Source organism: Gigantopelta aegis, chromosome 1 (assembly GCF_016097555.1).
Source record: "Gigantopelta aegis isolate Gae_Host chromosome 1, Gae_host_genome, whole genome shotgun sequence".
Lineage (NCBI taxonomy): Eukaryota > Metazoa > Mollusca > Gastropoda > Neomphalida > Peltospiridae > Gigantopelta > Gigantopelta aegis.
Genome location: NC_054699.1, coordinates 6,224,023 through 6,241,634, shown reverse-complemented (window position 1 = coordinate 6,241,634; position 17,612 = coordinate 6,224,023). Strand labels below are relative to the sequence as shown.

The 17,612-nt window shown below is 39.8% G+C and overlaps 1 long non-coding RNA gene across 1 annotated transcript; it reads left to right on the top strand.

Annotated features, from left to right (window-relative positions):
* The first annotated feature begins 477 nt into the window (after positions 1-477).
* Positions 478-11,395, top strand: LOC121386946. The gene is made up of 2 exons (XR_005959760.1): positions 478-652; positions 10,948-11,395. It is a non-coding gene; the product is annotated as an uncharacterized LOC121386946 (long non-coding RNA).
* The last annotated feature ends 6,217 nt before the right edge of the window (positions 11,396-17,612 follow it).

Here is a 17,612-nt window from a genome sequence, read left to right as displayed (position 1 = left end):
GATTTCGTCTGTTTGATTTGATTTGATGGTATACACTCTATAGAGAGCAATATGTGCATTTGAAATAACAGTTGTTGGCGATATACCAGTTTCACAAACATATCAAACCAGCCTTTCTACAATGAGATAGCAACATGTGCATTCCAAATAACAGTTAGGATTGATCCCCGTCGGTGGCCCCATTGGGCGTTTTTTCGTTCCAGCCAGTGCACCACTACTGGTGTAATAAAGGCCGTGGTATGTACTATCCTGTCTGTGGGATGGTCCATATAAAAGATCCCTTGCTGCTAATCAAAAAGAGTAGCCCATGAAGTGGCGACAGCGGGTTTCCTCTCTCTCTCTCTCTCTCTCTCTCTCTCTCTCTCTCTCTCTCTCTCTCTCTCTCTCTCTCTCTCTCTCTCTCTCTCTCTCTCTCTCTCTCTCTCTATATATATATATATATATATATATATATATATATATATATCAACAATTAAATACAACTGTTTTTAATTGTATTTAAGAGGTCGGTTATAATCATAAACATATGTCTTTGTATGCCATTTAGCAGGGCGCAAAAGGACTGCGTAAGGAAGATCACGTTGGCTAATTAAATAGCCTCGCGTCGTGACGTCACTTAACAACAGCGTCAGTTTCAAATAATTTCGTACAGGTTATTTTTAATTTTAACGTTAATTGGTCATGCCGGTTAAAGTTTCAGTTTTGGGTCACAGTTATGTCCGTAGGCTTGGGGAAGTCGTCAATAGGAGGAATTCTGGTTGGAAAAACCTCAGGTTGGACGAATCTGCAGTTTTATTAAAATTTGTCGGGAAAGGTAGCGGCCGTGTCAACGATTTATTTCAGGGTCAGTTCCGTGAACATTTGAAATCATTCAAGCCCAGTGTGGTTGTGTTACAAATAGGAGGTAACAATATAGATAGAACTGAGGTCGTACCGATAAAAATAGCACGGCATATAATTTCAATTGCGGAATGGCTTCTGTTAGGATGTTCTGTAGGGCATGTCTGCATTATGCAGTTGTTGCCTAGATTAGAAACTCGGTATCTGCCCACGTCAGTTTACAATCAAAAGGTCAGAGAGGTTAACCAAAGCATCATGTCATTGGTAGCTGATAATGCTAATGTGTCCTATCATAAACACAGAGGTTTAAAGGAAAGTCCGGTTGATATATTTTGCCGCGACGGAGTTCACCTGAACGCTTTGCACGGGATCCCTAAGTATTTGAGGAGCGTACGTGGGACGGTAATTTCATCATACCGTACTGTCGGCAGGTGTGCCAGTAAGTAAATAAATACATAAATAAAAATAAACAGGATAATATAAAAACAAATAAAAAGGATAATATAACGATACTCTCAATGATGACAAACACGAGTTACCGGAAGGGTTCACAGTTTATTCATACCAGGGAAACAAAACAAAACGACCCTTGTGTGTGCAGTGTAAATGATACCGGATATGAAGAAGAAATGAAGTCGTATAGCAGAGCAGTCAAAAGAACGTCTTGAACAAATAATAATTACAGTAGTGTTCGTCACGTGATCATTAAACAGTGACCACTACACAATAAACTATAGCGATTGGTCTAAATACCCGCACGGACAATTCGCCCCAATAGCATATTCTATACGGGAAAACCTAATAAACGAATAAAACATTAATTAAAGGTAAAATAAACAATTATGTACAGAATAAAATACATTAGTGAAAGGTGTACGTTATAGTATTTACATGGACCTCACACATTTCACTCACTGTTACATGTTCCCCCCTCTTGAGAAATGGCGTCCCCGTCATTTACAAACTAACATTCCGATACCTTAGTAACAATTGATATCAAAGCGGAAACCACATTCTCTGGCATACCTTGGAACAAATTATTTGAGGCCAACTAAATTAAAAAATTTGATCTGTCTCTCCAATCACAATCAGTTGTGTGGACCATAGCAAATCCATGCTGGGGATCGTCTGTTTCGTAGAGATCTCCTCGGCATGTCTTCACCAGGATCGGGCAGCTCCATGACTTCCTCTGGGAAATCATCGTCGTCCAGGTGAACTGGTTCCTCTCTAATATCAGAGTTGGAATCTGACTGCTCAACTGGCTCTTCTACAAGTGGGTCGTCCTCTGTATCCGACTCTACAAAACTAACAGTAGTTTCTGATTCTCCCAATGGCAAAGTGTTGTCCAGATACTCCTCACCAACAGTGTTCATGTCAGCAGATAGGGAAATGCTGGCATCTGTTCATTCAGTAACCACTTCCGTCAACCGTACCACATAATCTTCATCAAAATCCTCGTCCTGATTCAATGGAGCTGATTCATTGGATGATTCTTTGGTAGGCATCTTATAAATCGACTGCCTCGTTCTTGGCTTTGATCTTGGTCTGGGTTCTGGTTTGTCCTGGCTGGGTGTAGTAAAGGGAAGAGAGCCAATGGGTAGAAGTAAGTTTATGTGAAGTGTCCTACTTCGACCCTGTCCACTCTCCTTTTCAATGACAAAGACAGGAATGTCGGCGTTAGGCTGGTCTTTAACAACATAAGGATCTTTTCCCATTTGTCTGCTATCTTGTGCTTTCCCTCAAACGCAAGACTTCGCACCAGGACCCTATCTCCAACCTGCAATGTCGATCCACGGACCTTTACATCATAGTTTTTCTTTTGATGTGCCCTGCTCTTATTTGCCGTCTCTGTAGCAAGTCTGTAAGAGTCCTGTAATCTCTTACGTAGAGATGTTGTATACTCTTGCATACTTTTCTTGTCATGCATTGGCTCCAAACCTAAAGCAACATCAACCGTTAATCGAGGGTTTCTACCAAACATCAGGTAGAATGGCGAATAACCCGTCGATTCATGTCGAGTGCTGTTATAAGCATGCACCAAGGGCGCTACATGGCTCTTCCAGTCAGTCTTCTGAGATGCACTGAGTGTACCAAGCATATCTAACAAAGTACGGTTAAAACACTCAGTCATCCCATTACCCATAGGATGATATGGAGTAGTTCTAGACTACTCAATACCACAGACTGTGCAAAGTTCTTTCAAAAGCTTACTCTGGAAATGTGCACCCTGGTCCAAATGAATGCGGTGTGGAAAACGGTAATGCACTATGAAGTTGTTAAAGAAGACTTCTGCAGTTGTTCTTGCAGTTTGGTTCTTTGTGGGAATGGCTTGTGCATAACGTGTAAAGTGATCTGTAATCACAAGAATATTTTGAAATCCACCTTTGGAAGTCTCCAAAGTAAGAAAATCCAAGCACACCAACTCTAAAGGTTGACTGGTTGAAATGCTGGTAAGTGGCGCTCTTCTGTTTGTAGGACTCTTGCGGCATAAACATATGCCACATGACTTTATCCACTCATCCATACTCTTGGCCATGCCTGGCCAGTAGAACCTGTCTTTCAAAAGAGCAATACCTCTGTCCCGTCCCATATGACCAACATCGTTATGAACACCCCTCAGTGCTGCTGATCTAAATTTGGTTGGAAGTACCAACTGTCTTCTCTCTTCGTCGTTTATCAAAACGTGTCGATAAAGAACTCCTCTATGCAACTTCAAACGATCTCGTTCTCTGTACAATGAAAGTGCTTCAGTAGAATAAGAAACGTCATAAATAGAAGGAGGGTGACCTTGACTTAAGGTGCGAAGAAAAAGTGAAATAACTGGATCCTTAGTCTGATGGTGTCTCCAGTCTCTGCTTGTCATATTGCCAATGGACGTCTCCTCTTGCCCATCAAGAACATCTTCAGACATGCACAAACTCTCAACATAATTTGGGAGTTGGCATACTGCAGAAATGGCTTTAATGCTGTCAGCTGAAATAACTGGTCGATCTGCTTCAAACAAGTTTCCAGGACAACGAGACGATCCATCTGCATCTGCATTAGATGATCCTGGTCTGTACTTTATGGAAAAATCGTATGAAGCTAAAGCAGCTAACCAGCGATGACCTGTTGCGTCTAACTTGGCCGATGTCAAAACATATGTGAGAGGATTGTTGTCAGTGAATACTTCAAACTGGTTTCCATACAAGTAATCACTTAACTTCTCAGTGATAGCCCACTTCATGGCTAGGAACTCCAGTTTATGTGCAGGATAATTCCTCTCTGTCTTGGACAAACCCCGACTTGCATATGCTATGACTCTCTTGATTCCTTCTTGTTCCTGGTATAGTACTGCTCCAAGACCCTCATGGCTGGCATCAACATGCAGTTCAAATGGCAGGGAATATTTTGCATAGGCAAGAATTGGTGGAGACGTCAAAGCTTGTTTAAGTCTACCAAAGGCACACTGCTGATCAGGTCCCCAATCCCATTTCTTCTCCGGCAACTTCTTTTTGGGTCCTTTGGACTTCTTCCCTGTTGGTGGAAGTAGATTGGTTAGTGGGCGAGCTATCTCAGCAAACTTTGGAACATATTTGCGATAGTAACCCATAAACCCCAGAAGTGAACGAAGTTGATCTGCATTCATAGGTGCCGGCCAGTTAATGACCTTTTCTATTTTCTCTGGATCCACTTTAATGCCCTCAGCAGAGACTATATGACCTAAGTATCTGACCTGATCCTGGTAGAAACTACACTTGACTGGTGCTAACTTAAGGTTATAGTCTTGGATGCGCTGAAATACCTGTTCCAGTCGGTGGAGATGTTCCTCAAATGTGGATGAAAAAATTATGACATCATCTATAAAGATCATACATGTGTTCAGATAAAGATCACCAAGACATTCTTCCATTACCCGTTGGTATGTAGCAGGACTGTTTGTCTGTCCAAACCCCATCCGGTTGTATTCGTAAAACCCCAACGGGCCCACAGTAAAAGCTGTCCTTGGTTTATGTTCTTCAGCAACTTCTATCTGATGGTATCCACTCTTCATGTCAAGCACAGAGAAGAATAGATAGACAATCAAATATTTCTTCAGTCCTAGGCATCGCATAGGAATCCTTAATTGTCCGCTGGTTTAACTGCCTATAATCTACGCACATGCGCAGAGAACCATTCTTCTTCTTAGCAATAACCACCGGTGAAGCCCACGGGCTGTAGGACTTCCTGATGATTCCACATGCTAACATCTGTCGCAAATGCTGACGGACTTCCTCATACATACCTGGCGGTATGCGTCTGTGCCTCTGTTTAAAAGGAACCTCGTTGGTCAGCTCAATTCTGTGCTGCACCTTTGTACAGTGGCCAATGTCCTCATCTCCAGTTGAAAATAAAGCTTGATATTTCAATATCAAGTTGGTGCCCTTTTTCAACTCCTCTGGAGTCAAACCAGTCGTTGGAAGTGTAATCTTCTCAAGCAACGGGTGTTTGTCATCTTCACCATCACCTGGCTCTAGATCCTCCAAGGTTACTTGCTGAATCTCGCATAAAATACCTTTTGGTGCAATCACAACTGTCTGTGTGGTGACATTCGACAATGTGACATCAATACCTGAAACAGATTTAAAGTGATAAGAAAATATGGCTGGTGCAACATCCAGGTTTGGATTAGCAGTCTTCTCAGGTGTAACCATCATGGCACACGTGTCTCGAAACGGAACCTTCTTATCAACAAAACCTGAGATGGTAACTGTTGAGTTAGGAGTAATAGTAATGCTATGCGTCAGAGCACTTTTGATGAATCCCAACCTTCCATTACTCCTTGACAGACCTATGTCCTGCAACACAATACTCCTGAAAGCCAAGTACCACGGCGTGTGTAAATCAGCTACCTGTAAAAACCTATCTCCATATTGTTGACGACAATCATCCAAAGCTGATGACAATACATGTGTGCCCAACAAAATGGGTACCTTTGAATTGTATCTACTGTCAGGGACAACTAGAAACAAACAAGTCATAGGCTTATCAGATAACACACCCTCCAGGATCACATCAACCTCAATGTAACCACTGTATGGTAAACTTTGACCATCAGCACATTCTATATTTAAAATATCTGTCAATGGAAATATTTCCACATCACTCAAGTGATCTGAATAAAATGTCTGGCTTATCGTGGAAACTGTAGATCCCGTATCAAGTAGTGCTGTACTGGGATGACTGTTAATTACCACAGAATCTTCATTTGCCTCACCTATGAGATCATCAGGTACTGAAGAAGGTAAAAACGTGGATCATTTATTTATTCCACCTTTGATCTGCTCTCCTTCAAAGGTGCTATCTAGTTTAAAGGTTGGCTTCTGCATCCTCGGGCAATATGTCCCACCTGTCCACACTTCCAACAGGTTATCTCTCTGCTGCGGTTCGTCTGACCCCTACCGCGACCTCTACCTCTGGAAAAAGGTGTAGTTGATGACCTGTCCCCTGGTGCAGATGGAGGTACCGTAAAACTCTGGGATTCTCTCCCTGGTAAAGGATAGTGAGATGGCTTCTCACTCAACTTTCCCTCCAGCTTGTCAAATCTGGAATTCAGTTGACAAATCATGGCTTCCAACTTCTTCATGTCACTGCTAACCTCTGATTCTGTCTCTGCAGAATGCGAAACCACTGTAGACCGCTTCACAGGAACTGGCTTCTTGGTTGAAAGCTGTTTGGAAAACTGAATTGAACCAATATGAGTTTGTTCAACTCTACGCAGTTCTACCCTAAGCCGATCGAATTCTGGAGTCCTGTCATATATGTGTCCACTACAGTCTTTGATCCATTGCTGTAGACCACCCCAAAAACGAGAACGTAAATTCTGGTTGGCATTCTGTTCCTTGGCAGCACTGGTTCTAAACGCTCTGTAGTACATATCTTCCACTCGACAGCCCCAGGAAGAAACATCTTCATCCTCTCGCTGATGAGCGCTGTAAAATTCTGCAAGCAAAGACTCTCCCTCATCAATTGATCCATATATACTCTTAAGTTTACTAATCAACTGATGAAGACTAGCCTCGGCCCCAAGACGCATTGCGACTCTGGCCGCATCACCTCTCAATGATTTCCTAACAGTATTAGCTAGGACCTGTACAGAGTGCTTGTTATCTCTCTGTAGACATTCCACCTCATAAAGCCACGTGTCGAAAGAACTGTCACCCTTAGCGTTAGTGTCACCAGAAAAGAATGAAACTTTAGGTGGTTGACTCAGCTCGACGGTACTAACAACAGGCTTTATGTCAGGGGGAGGTGCTGGAGAAGTTTCTAATGACTTCACATACTCTTTCATCCAAGCCTGAAGATCTTCGTGACTTTCTGACTTGGGTTTAATCCCTAGTTCTTTAAATGCATCTATCAGCTGAGACACTTCTTGAGCAGAAAAACCACCATAATATAGTGCATGTTCCATTAGGGGATCGAGCTGATCTTCTGTTCCGCCATTGAACCAGATACGATTTCGTATAAACCTCAATAAGTAGAACTAGGTTCACTAGATACAACTCGATACAACTAGATACAGGCGAATACAACTAGCATAAATATCAACTTAACCTGCATTATCACAACACTTTCTGAAGAATACCTATTCCAGAAACTTCAACTCCCAATACACTATATAAAGGCAATAAAACAGACGAATTAAATCAAATGTCCTATTGACTTACCAGTTTTACCTATACCACCCAAGTACCACACCCAAGGTACATTAGCACGATATCTTGGATGATACAAATTAAGATTAAAGTAATCAATTGAGGATTGCTGTTTGAATCAGTTGACGTCCTCCTGGCTATATACAGTTATTTACAAATAAATGTTAATTCTCATCTCTGAAATAAAACAAATGATTAAACAAGTATATAACTCAACTAATCATACACGTTTATAACTATATGCACAGGAATGTGTTCAACAGCTGCTCTAGTAGTAGAGGGTTAACTGAAAAGAAAACATACATACATTTCCTAACAAATTCACTAGCAATAAATATCAAGACAACTGCTCAGCCAAGTCAAAGATACAAAAGAAAGGAATAAAGCAGTATGAAGGTGTATGCAATTCAGTGGAGTGCAAAACGTTAGTAAACCTAACACCTAAACCAAAATTTAAATTTAAATTAAAACAGTTAACTTTAAATTTCAAATTTAAATCTAATTTAATTTGTTTAATTAAATTTATAATCAACTAAGTTTATTTAAGTTTAAACTAGACCCAAACTTGTAATATAAATTTTTTAATTTAAAATTAAATTAATTTCAAACTCAAGATTAAATTCAATAAAAATTAAAATAATCAACTAAAGAAGCTTAAATATTTGTTTCCAGTTACTAAAGGTATCAGCTTTCTATAAACAAACTGATGAGTCAATCTAGTCCATTAAATCTACATGACCATTGAGAGAGAGAGAGAGAGAGAGAGAGAGAGAGAGAGAGAGAGAGAGAGAGAGAGAGAGAGAGAGAGAGAGAGAGAGAGAGAGAGAGAGAGAGAGAGAGAGAAAATGTTTTATGTATTCATGGCTTAAGTCATGACCAGGAAAAACATATTTAACTGTAAAAGTTGAAGACAAAAAACGATACAATTATATTTCAGAAAATTGAAAAAATATACTGGTGTAATACTAATCCGAGGTAGCCTAAAACAGGAAGTAGCTAAACCGGATGTGACCAAACCGGATATAAATAAACAGGATGTAAACAAAATAAATGTAAACAAACTATCACAATAATTGTTAAAATTATTTTAAACTCACTAAATGTAACTAATTGTTTCTGAAATCCAAATAGATACTGACATAGTGTTTACATGTAAAATATATACAATTTTTTTTTTAAACCTACCACAAATTTTTTACAATAGAGGGGAAAATGTTTACAATATATGCCAGCGCTGGTTAATCAGGGAAAACAAGAATATATATTGACTTCACAAAATTAGTCAATGCACACTATAAATAATTTAAAAAAATACAAACAAAACAACTTATATATTATCTTGATCAAGTATACAGGCAATGCACAACTTCACAATCAGTCCATACAAAGTTAAAGAAACACAACATGTTCACATCCACCGAATAGTCCGTAACAAACTTCAGTTACAAAGTCTGTTCAACAGCAAAGAAAGAAAAGAGCTCGTCTAAATGTCATGTCCATCCGTCCATCATGATCACTGCACCGGAAAAGTCAGCTGTCGCAGACGATCCATTCAAGTTGGGTATGCTGGTTCGAATCCCAGGTCCCTACGTCGGCTCCATTATAACGATACTCTCAATGATGACAAACACGAGTTACCGGAAGGGTTCACAGTTTATTCATACCAGGGAAACAAAACAAAACGACCCTTGTGTGTGCAGTGTAAATGATACCGGATATGAAGAAGAAATGAAGTCGTATAGCAGAGCAGTCAAAAGAACGTCTTGAACAAATAATAATTACAGTAGTGTTCGTCACGTGATCATTAAACAGTGACCACTACACAATAAACTATAGCGATTGGTCTAAATACCCGCACGGACAATTCGCCCCAATCGTTGGCGGGAAACATCACTTGGGCGTTGCCCGTATAGCATATTCTATACGGGAAAACCTAATAAACGAATAAAACATTAATTAAAGGTAAAATAAACAATTATGTACAGAATAAAACACATTAGTGAAAGGTGTACGTTATAGTATTTACATGGACCTCACACATTTCACTCACTGTTACATAATATATAAAAAAAAAAAATAATAATCATAATAATAATATTAATAAAAAATAATAATAAATAAATAAATTAAAAAAAAAAAAAAAAAAAAAAACGGTGCTAAAACGGCTTCATTGGTGTTTCCAGATATTTATTGGTATGTTTCCAGATATTTATTGGAGCACATGTGGGCTTTTGTGAGCTTCATTGGTGTGTTTCCAGATATTTAATGGATCACATGTGGGCTTTTGTGAGCTTCATTGGTGTGTTTCCAGATATTTAATGGATCACATGTGGGCTTTTGTGAGCTTCATTGGTGTGTTTCCAGATATTTAATGGATCACATGTGGGCTTTTGTGAGCTTCATTGGTGTGTTTCCAGATATTTAATGGATCACATGTGGGCTTTTGTGAGCTTCATTGGTGTGTTTCCAGATATTTAGTGGATCACATGTGGGCTTTTGTGAGCTTCATTGGTGTGTTTCCAGATATTTCGTGGATCACATGTTTAGGGATGTGGGCTTTTGCGAGTGTTTCCAGATATTTCGTGGATCACATGTGGGCTTTTGCGAGACACATGTAGTGATTAGTGTTAATTAATTGGCTTCAGTAAGCTTATGAGTGGTTGTTAAAATTATTTTGGTCTTAACATGCATTATGTACAAATGGGCCAGTGAGATAACAGCGTATTCATATAGTTAATGCATGTAAAAATTGTGTATCATAGATACTTGGCAACTATGTTATGGTTTAATGAACTTTTCTTTTTTTTGAGCATACTGCCACCGCAAAGCAAACGAAAATCGGCCGTGGGAAACAAGTCTCTAGCAAGACCAAAAAGGCGGCGGTCTGCAAGGGGACCAGCAACCGTTGAGGAGACTGTGGAGCCATTCACATCACAGATGTCTGAGACAACAACAACGGGTCCAGATGTGTCGGGGCAATCCACATCACAGTTGTCTGAGACAACAACAACGGGTCCCGGTGTGTCGGCAATTGCTGCTGAGGCGATACGCCAATTGAAGGAAGAGGGTTTGTTCCTGCGACAAGCTCCGTCAGCAACAGGAACCAGCCCAGCTGCTGCTAAAGATGTTAGATCGGGGCCGCGTTTCGGGGAAGTAATTTCTACCGCACCAGCGCCCAGTACGTCACAGGAACAGCCGACATTTATCACTGGTGCCATAGAGCAACTGACAATTACGGCAGCACTGGGTCGTGATGATTATTCAATTAATGGTTTGAATGGTAGCATCTCCCGCCCTCTTGATATAAATGTAGACGTTCGTCACAAAGAAAAAATTTGGTCTGACCAGTTTGTTGATTTTGGTCAGCTTTTGCAAAATCGACCCATTGATGAGTCACTTAACAACAGCGTCAGTTTCAAATAATTTCGTACAGGTAAGACGCAATTGTTATTTTTAATTTCCCTCCACCTTCCCCGTGTCTTGCCACCATTATGAAAATGTTATCTTGTTAAGAACGATTAATAACAATGGCTTCTAATTTATGTTATATATTGACATATGTTTTTGATTTGTTTATAATTAACACACGGGATATCTTGTACATCAGATGTTTAATGTAACACATTTTTGTTATATACATTAAATGTTTTCATATTGATACGTTCAAGAACAATTGACATTTCTTCATATACTTTTATGTAGAGTTAACAGATGGGCGGATTTCCCCCACCTACAACAGTGCTTTTCGCATTTATTATGTAATGTTACTATGTCATTTCACTTTCCTGAACACCTACTTTTGTCAGGTGTTTACTATTACATAATGTGATGTGATGTTATAATTTTATGTCGTTTTTAATAAAACGGCCATTTCAATCTAACCTGGTTTACTGGTTGTTTTTACCTAATGTTCTACAGTTCAGTTAGTTTTATTACAAGTAGCTTTCCTCTCTTTATATATATATATATATATATATATATATATATATATATATATATATATATATATATATATATATATATATATATCTGTGTGGTCCTTAACCACATGTCTGACGCCATATAACAGTAAATAAAATGTGTTGAGTGCGTCGTTCAATAAAACATTTCCTTCCTTCCTTCGAAATAACAGTGACTGGATATATAGCAGTCGGTCTAGGATCGATCCCAGTCGGTGGGCCCATTAGGCTATTTCTCGTTCTAGGTAGTCATAGGCCGTTGTGTGTGTATCCTGTCTTTGGGACAGTGCCTAAGAAAGATATCTTGTTTTTAATGGAAACATTAGCGGGTTTCCTCTCCAAGATTATATGTCATAAATACCATATGATTGACAACCAATAGCCGACGAATAATAAAGCAATGTTATCTAGTAGTGTCGTTAAATTAAAAAAACACACACACTATTTTCCTTCCCCTTTAGACTACCAACGTACAGGGTCTCATTTTTGTACGGGAGGGGGAGGATTGTGTCATTTGTCTCCCTGTCTCGTACACTTATGCCATTTCCAGATTCGATTACGTTTGCCGTCTGGCATCAAGTTTCACTTCGAGAATAATATTGTCAGCCTAACAGAATTATCTAGTCTGAGTCATTATAGCTTCTTTTTTACGTAAACATTTTGGCCACCCTTCATAAATGTACGTGTACGTTGTTTGTATACAATGTATTTTAATCGGATGAACTTTAGTTAGGTAGCCGCTCGTTGCCTGTTTTACTGACCTGTTATTGTTCAGCTGAACAAGTTTGTTCGCTTTTTTTGTTTTGATTAGTTTATGTTTTGATTTTGATTTTGTTGTTTTGTTAGGGTTTTTTGTAATAATAATTAAACTAAATGAAAAAAAAAAATGAAAAAAGAAGAAAAAAAAGGCAAACATAAAGATAACATAAATCAACAAAACATCCCCAATACTCCCCACCCCCAAAATAACAACAAAAGCCCCCCCCCCCCCAACAAAAAAAACCCAACCCCCCCCCCCCCCCCCCTCAAAAAGAGCAAAAACACAACAAGAACAAAAATAATATAATATAATATGCGGTACGCAATGTGTCTTTCACAAAAACAAGTATGTTTTCTTTCATAAAATTCAATTACTATAAAATCGACAAACATGCGATGGAAATTTAATAGTATTTAAAACAATTCGAAACTGCCACACATGAAAGTTTTGAAATTTCTAAAATAATATAATGAATTGCAGACTTTATGAAACTCCCAAAAGTTTTAAATTTTCAAATAGCTTGTGTTTATCATCGGCTTATTTGACACTGATGTTTACATCCTTGTTAGGTCACGAGCATTTCATGTGTTCCGTCCCTTTCCGTCATTGAACGGTTGAAGCTGCACTCTCGCCTCTTATCCTATGACATGGTTTGCTAATGCACATCACAAACACAACGGCAGTTTTGATAAATTCGCGGGTTCCACTATTTACGGATGTCTTCAGATGCATGTTTCGTCTGGATTTATAAAGTTTGTGTTGTTCAGTGAGACTACAAGAGCATTTTAATTATTCATCGACTATTGAACATTTGCTAATTTCAGTGCAGGAGAGAGAGAGAGAGAGAGAGAGAGAGAGAGAGAGAGAGAGAGAGAGAGAGAGAGAGAGAGAGAGAGAGAGAGAGAGAGAGAGAGAGAGAGAGACACGCACACACACACACACAGAACTAGAGAGAGAGAGAGACGGAGAGTAAACACAGAGACACAGATAAAGACGCAGATAAAGAAGGGCAGAGAGAGAGAGAGAGAGAGAGAGAGAGAGAGAGAGAGAGAGAGAGAGAGAGAGAGAGAGAGAGAGAGAGAGAGAGACACACACAGACAGAGAGAGAGAGAGAGAGAGAGAGAGAGAGAGAGAGAGAGAGAGAGAGAGAGAGAGAGAGAGAGAGAGAGAGAGAGAGAGAGAGAGAGAGAGAGAGAGAGAGAGAGAGAGAGAGAGAGAGAGAGAGAGAGTAACAGACACAGAGACACAGATAAAGACGCTGATAAAGAAGGGCAGAGAGAGAGAGAGAGAGAGAGAGAGAGAGACAGAGAGAGAGAGAGACAGAGAGAGAGAGAGAGAGGCTTAGAGAAGGGATGAAGAAAATGTTTTATTTAACGACGCATTCAACACATTTTATTTACGGTTATATGGTGTCGGGCATATGGTTAAAGACCACACAGATATTAAGGAAGGAACTCCACTGTCGCCACTTCACAGGCTACTCTTTTCGATTAGCAGAAAGGGATCTTTTATATACACCATCCCATACACTGGATAACACATAGCACTGGCCCCTCCTGCTTCGGAGTTGGTCACTGGCGAAGTCAGAGGCTAAATCTGAAGTGGGCGTGCCTGAACCTCTGTGGATAGGGGCACGTAAAACACAGTTTCCTTCCTTCATAGCACTGGCTGGAGCGAGAATAGAGACAGACATATAAAGAAGGACAGAGAGAGACACATAGAGAGGGACAGAGAAAGAAAGACAGAGAGAAACAGAGAGAGAGACAGACAGAGACAGAGCGAGAGAGACAGAGAGAGACAGAGACAGAGCAAGAGAGACAGAAACAGACAGACAGACAGACATACTGAAAAGGGGTGGGACGTAGTCCAGTGGTAAAACACTCGGATGGTGCAAGGTCGGTCTAGGTTTGAACCCAGTCTATTTACCTATGTTCCGGTCGTGGTATCTTATTCGGATGGAGAGGGGAGGAGGAGGGCAGCCCATCGAGGGCGATCGATCTTGGAAAAAAATCACGCCTCAGACAAGTGCGCTATCACTGATCTGCATCCTGCCTCCTCACGCATGGAGTGGATGTGTTCTGAGCGCAATAATACAGGTTCCACTGTACTAAATATATTATTATTTCCGATAATGTTAACGTTTTCTAATGAAACTCGTATAAGTAGGGTAACATCACTCCTGGGACATACATCATGTATTTAATCTACCTGCAAATATATAGGGGAAGTGGGGAGGGGGAGGAGGGGATCACATAACATTTAAGAGATTTTATGTATATGTTTTATTAGTAACCCCAATTTTTATGTATATTTTTATTAGTAACCCTAATTGATATATATGTTTTTATTGGTAACCCTATTTTTTATGTATGTTTTTATTAGTAACCCTAATTTATATATATGTTTTTATTGGTAACCCTATTTTTTATGTATGTTTTTATTAGTAACACTAATTTTTATGTATGTTTTTATTAGTAACCCTAATTTATTGAAAAATCATATTTTGTTATTTGGGTGTACCCTCCCCTTTTTTCAATCCTTTGTTAAAAAACACTGAAAAAAAAGAAAGAAAGAAAAAAAAAAAAAAAAAAAAACCCAAGAAAAGAATAAATATGAAAGGTTTTACAACATCACTAGAGCACATTGATGTATTAATCATCGGCTATTGGATGTGGAATATTTGGTATTTTGACATAATATAGTCTTAGAAAGGGAACCCGCTAAATATTTCAACTAGTAGTAAGATATCTTTTACATGGATCATTCCAAAGACAGTATAGAACAAACCACGGCATTTGATATACAAGTCGTGGTGCACTGGCTGGAACGAGAAATAGCTCAATGGGCCTAACGACGGGGATCAATTTTAGACCGGCCGCGCATCAGGGGAGCGCTTTACCACTGGGCTACATCCCGACCCACAATATCTTGTGTGCATCAACACTGTGCAACACAGAAAAGTGTATTTATATATCCACATTAGATAATTGTATTTGCACGAATAATCAATGTGACATATTGCTATCAATCAGTTAAAAATAAGTTAACGACACCACTAGAACACTAATATTTATTAATCGTCGGCTATTGGATTTGGTAAATTAGAGAGGAAACCCACTACATTTTTTCCATTAGTAGCAATGAATCTTCTATATGCACCACCTCACAGACATGATAAAACATACCACGTGGTGCCCTGGCTGTAAATAGATGGAACCACCGACGGGGATCGACCCTACTATCAATCAGAGCCGCAGCTCTTTTAACTCCATAAATATTTGACGGTGCGCCTTTGACACGGAACTTTGTGTGTTGGTACATTCCAACCTACAGATATAACACTGCCACGAGTTGTAGTAATTCAACTACTCTTGGTCCACAGCCCCGGGACTTGAGTGTCAAGTGTTTAACTGTATTGTTGCAATAAAGCGCACCTATCAGTAGTAACAGCTAGTTAGTGGATATTTTAAAACAAGTTGCTAGAGCTCTTATAATTCTATGTAGAGAATCGAGTCCCGTCAGTGGATGGTAGATTTATCTCTTACAGAAACATTATATTTTATATTAAGATCAGCTAATGACTTTATAAACACCAGGTAATCATTCTTGCATTAATCAACAAATTATGGTGTGTCTTTATTGATACCTGCATATGAGACTGAGTGACAAAGCGTTCATTAATGAAAATAAATAAAATTAATAAATACACGTCCCTCAATAAGAGAGAGAGAGAGAGAGAGAGAGAGAGAGAGAGAGAGAGAGAGAGAGAGAGAGAGAGAGAGAGAGAGAGAGAGAGAGAGAGAGACAGAGACAGAGAGATAGACTAACAGAGAGAGAGAGAGACACACACACACTGAGGAGGGAGAGGAAAGAGAGAGACAGGCTACTCCTACGAAAACGGGGGGGGGGGGGGGGGGGGGGGGGGGTAGCCCAGTGGTAAAGCACTCACATACTAACAACTAACTCACTGTCCTGGACAAACAGCCCAGATATCTGAGTTGTGTGCCCAGGACAGCGTGCTTGAACCTTACTTGGATATAAGCACGAAAATAAGCTGAAATGAAACTGAAACTCGCATAGCGCACGGTCGGTCTAGGCTTGAACCTCGTCTGTGGTATATGCTTTCTTGTCTGTGGGATGAATACTCGTATTTAAATGCTACTAATGGTAGAAATGTTGGACTATGTGTAAGAATTACGAAATGTTTGACATCCTATAGTCGATGATAAACAAAACAATGTAACGACACCACTAGACCACTAACATTAATCATAGGCTATTGGATTTTGTAAATTAGAGAGGAAACCCACTACATTTTTGCATTAGTAGCGAGGGATCTTCTATATGCACCACCCCAAAGGCATGATAGCACATACCACTCTGGCTGCAAATAGATGGGCCCACAGATGGGGATCGACCCCACTACCAATCAGAGCCGCAGCTGTTTTTACTCAATAAATATTTGACGGTGCGCCTCCAACTTTGATACGGAACTTTCTTTTTTTGGTATATTGCAACTTAAGATATAGGACTACCACTAGTTGCAACAATTCAATTATTGGTGGTCCACAGCCCCGGCACGTATCTTCACTTGAGTGTGCGGTGTTTAACAGCGTTGTTGGAATAAAGCGTTCCTGTTGGTAGGAACAACTAGCTAGTGGACATTTTCCAAGCTTACCTGCTAGAACTCTTAAAATTATTAATACTGAGAGCTCCTGGATCGAGTCACCCCAATGGATGATAGATTTATCTCTTACGCAAATATTATATTTTATATCAAGATCAGCTAATGCCTCTATAAACACCAGGTAATCGTTGTTGCATTAATCAACACAATGTCATTATGATGCGTCTTTATGCGTACGTACCGGCCTCGGTGGCGCAGTGATTAAGCCATCGGATTACAGGCTGGTAGGTACTGGGTTCGGATCCCAGTCGAGGCATGGGATTTTTAATCCGACTCCAAATCCTGAGTGAGTGCTCTGCAAGGCTCAATGGGTATGTGTAAACCACATAACTGGTTCAACAAAGGCCATGGTTTATGCTATCTTGCCTGTGGGAAGCGCAAATAAAAAATCCCTTGCTGCCTATCGTAAAAGTGTAGCCTATGTGGCGACAGCGGGTTTCCTTTAAAAAAAACAGAGTTGGAATGACCATATGTTTGACGTCCAATAGCCGATGATCACATAAAAAATCAATGTGCTCTAGTGGCGTCGTTAAATAAAACAAACGTTTTACTTTTTATGCGTACGTGCACATGGAACTGAGTGACAGACAGACAGACAGACATATTGAAAACTAGTTGCCGCCACACGCATAAGCTACTCCTGCAAAAAGGAGGGGGGGGGGGGCGTAGCCCAGTAGAAAGCACTCGGATAC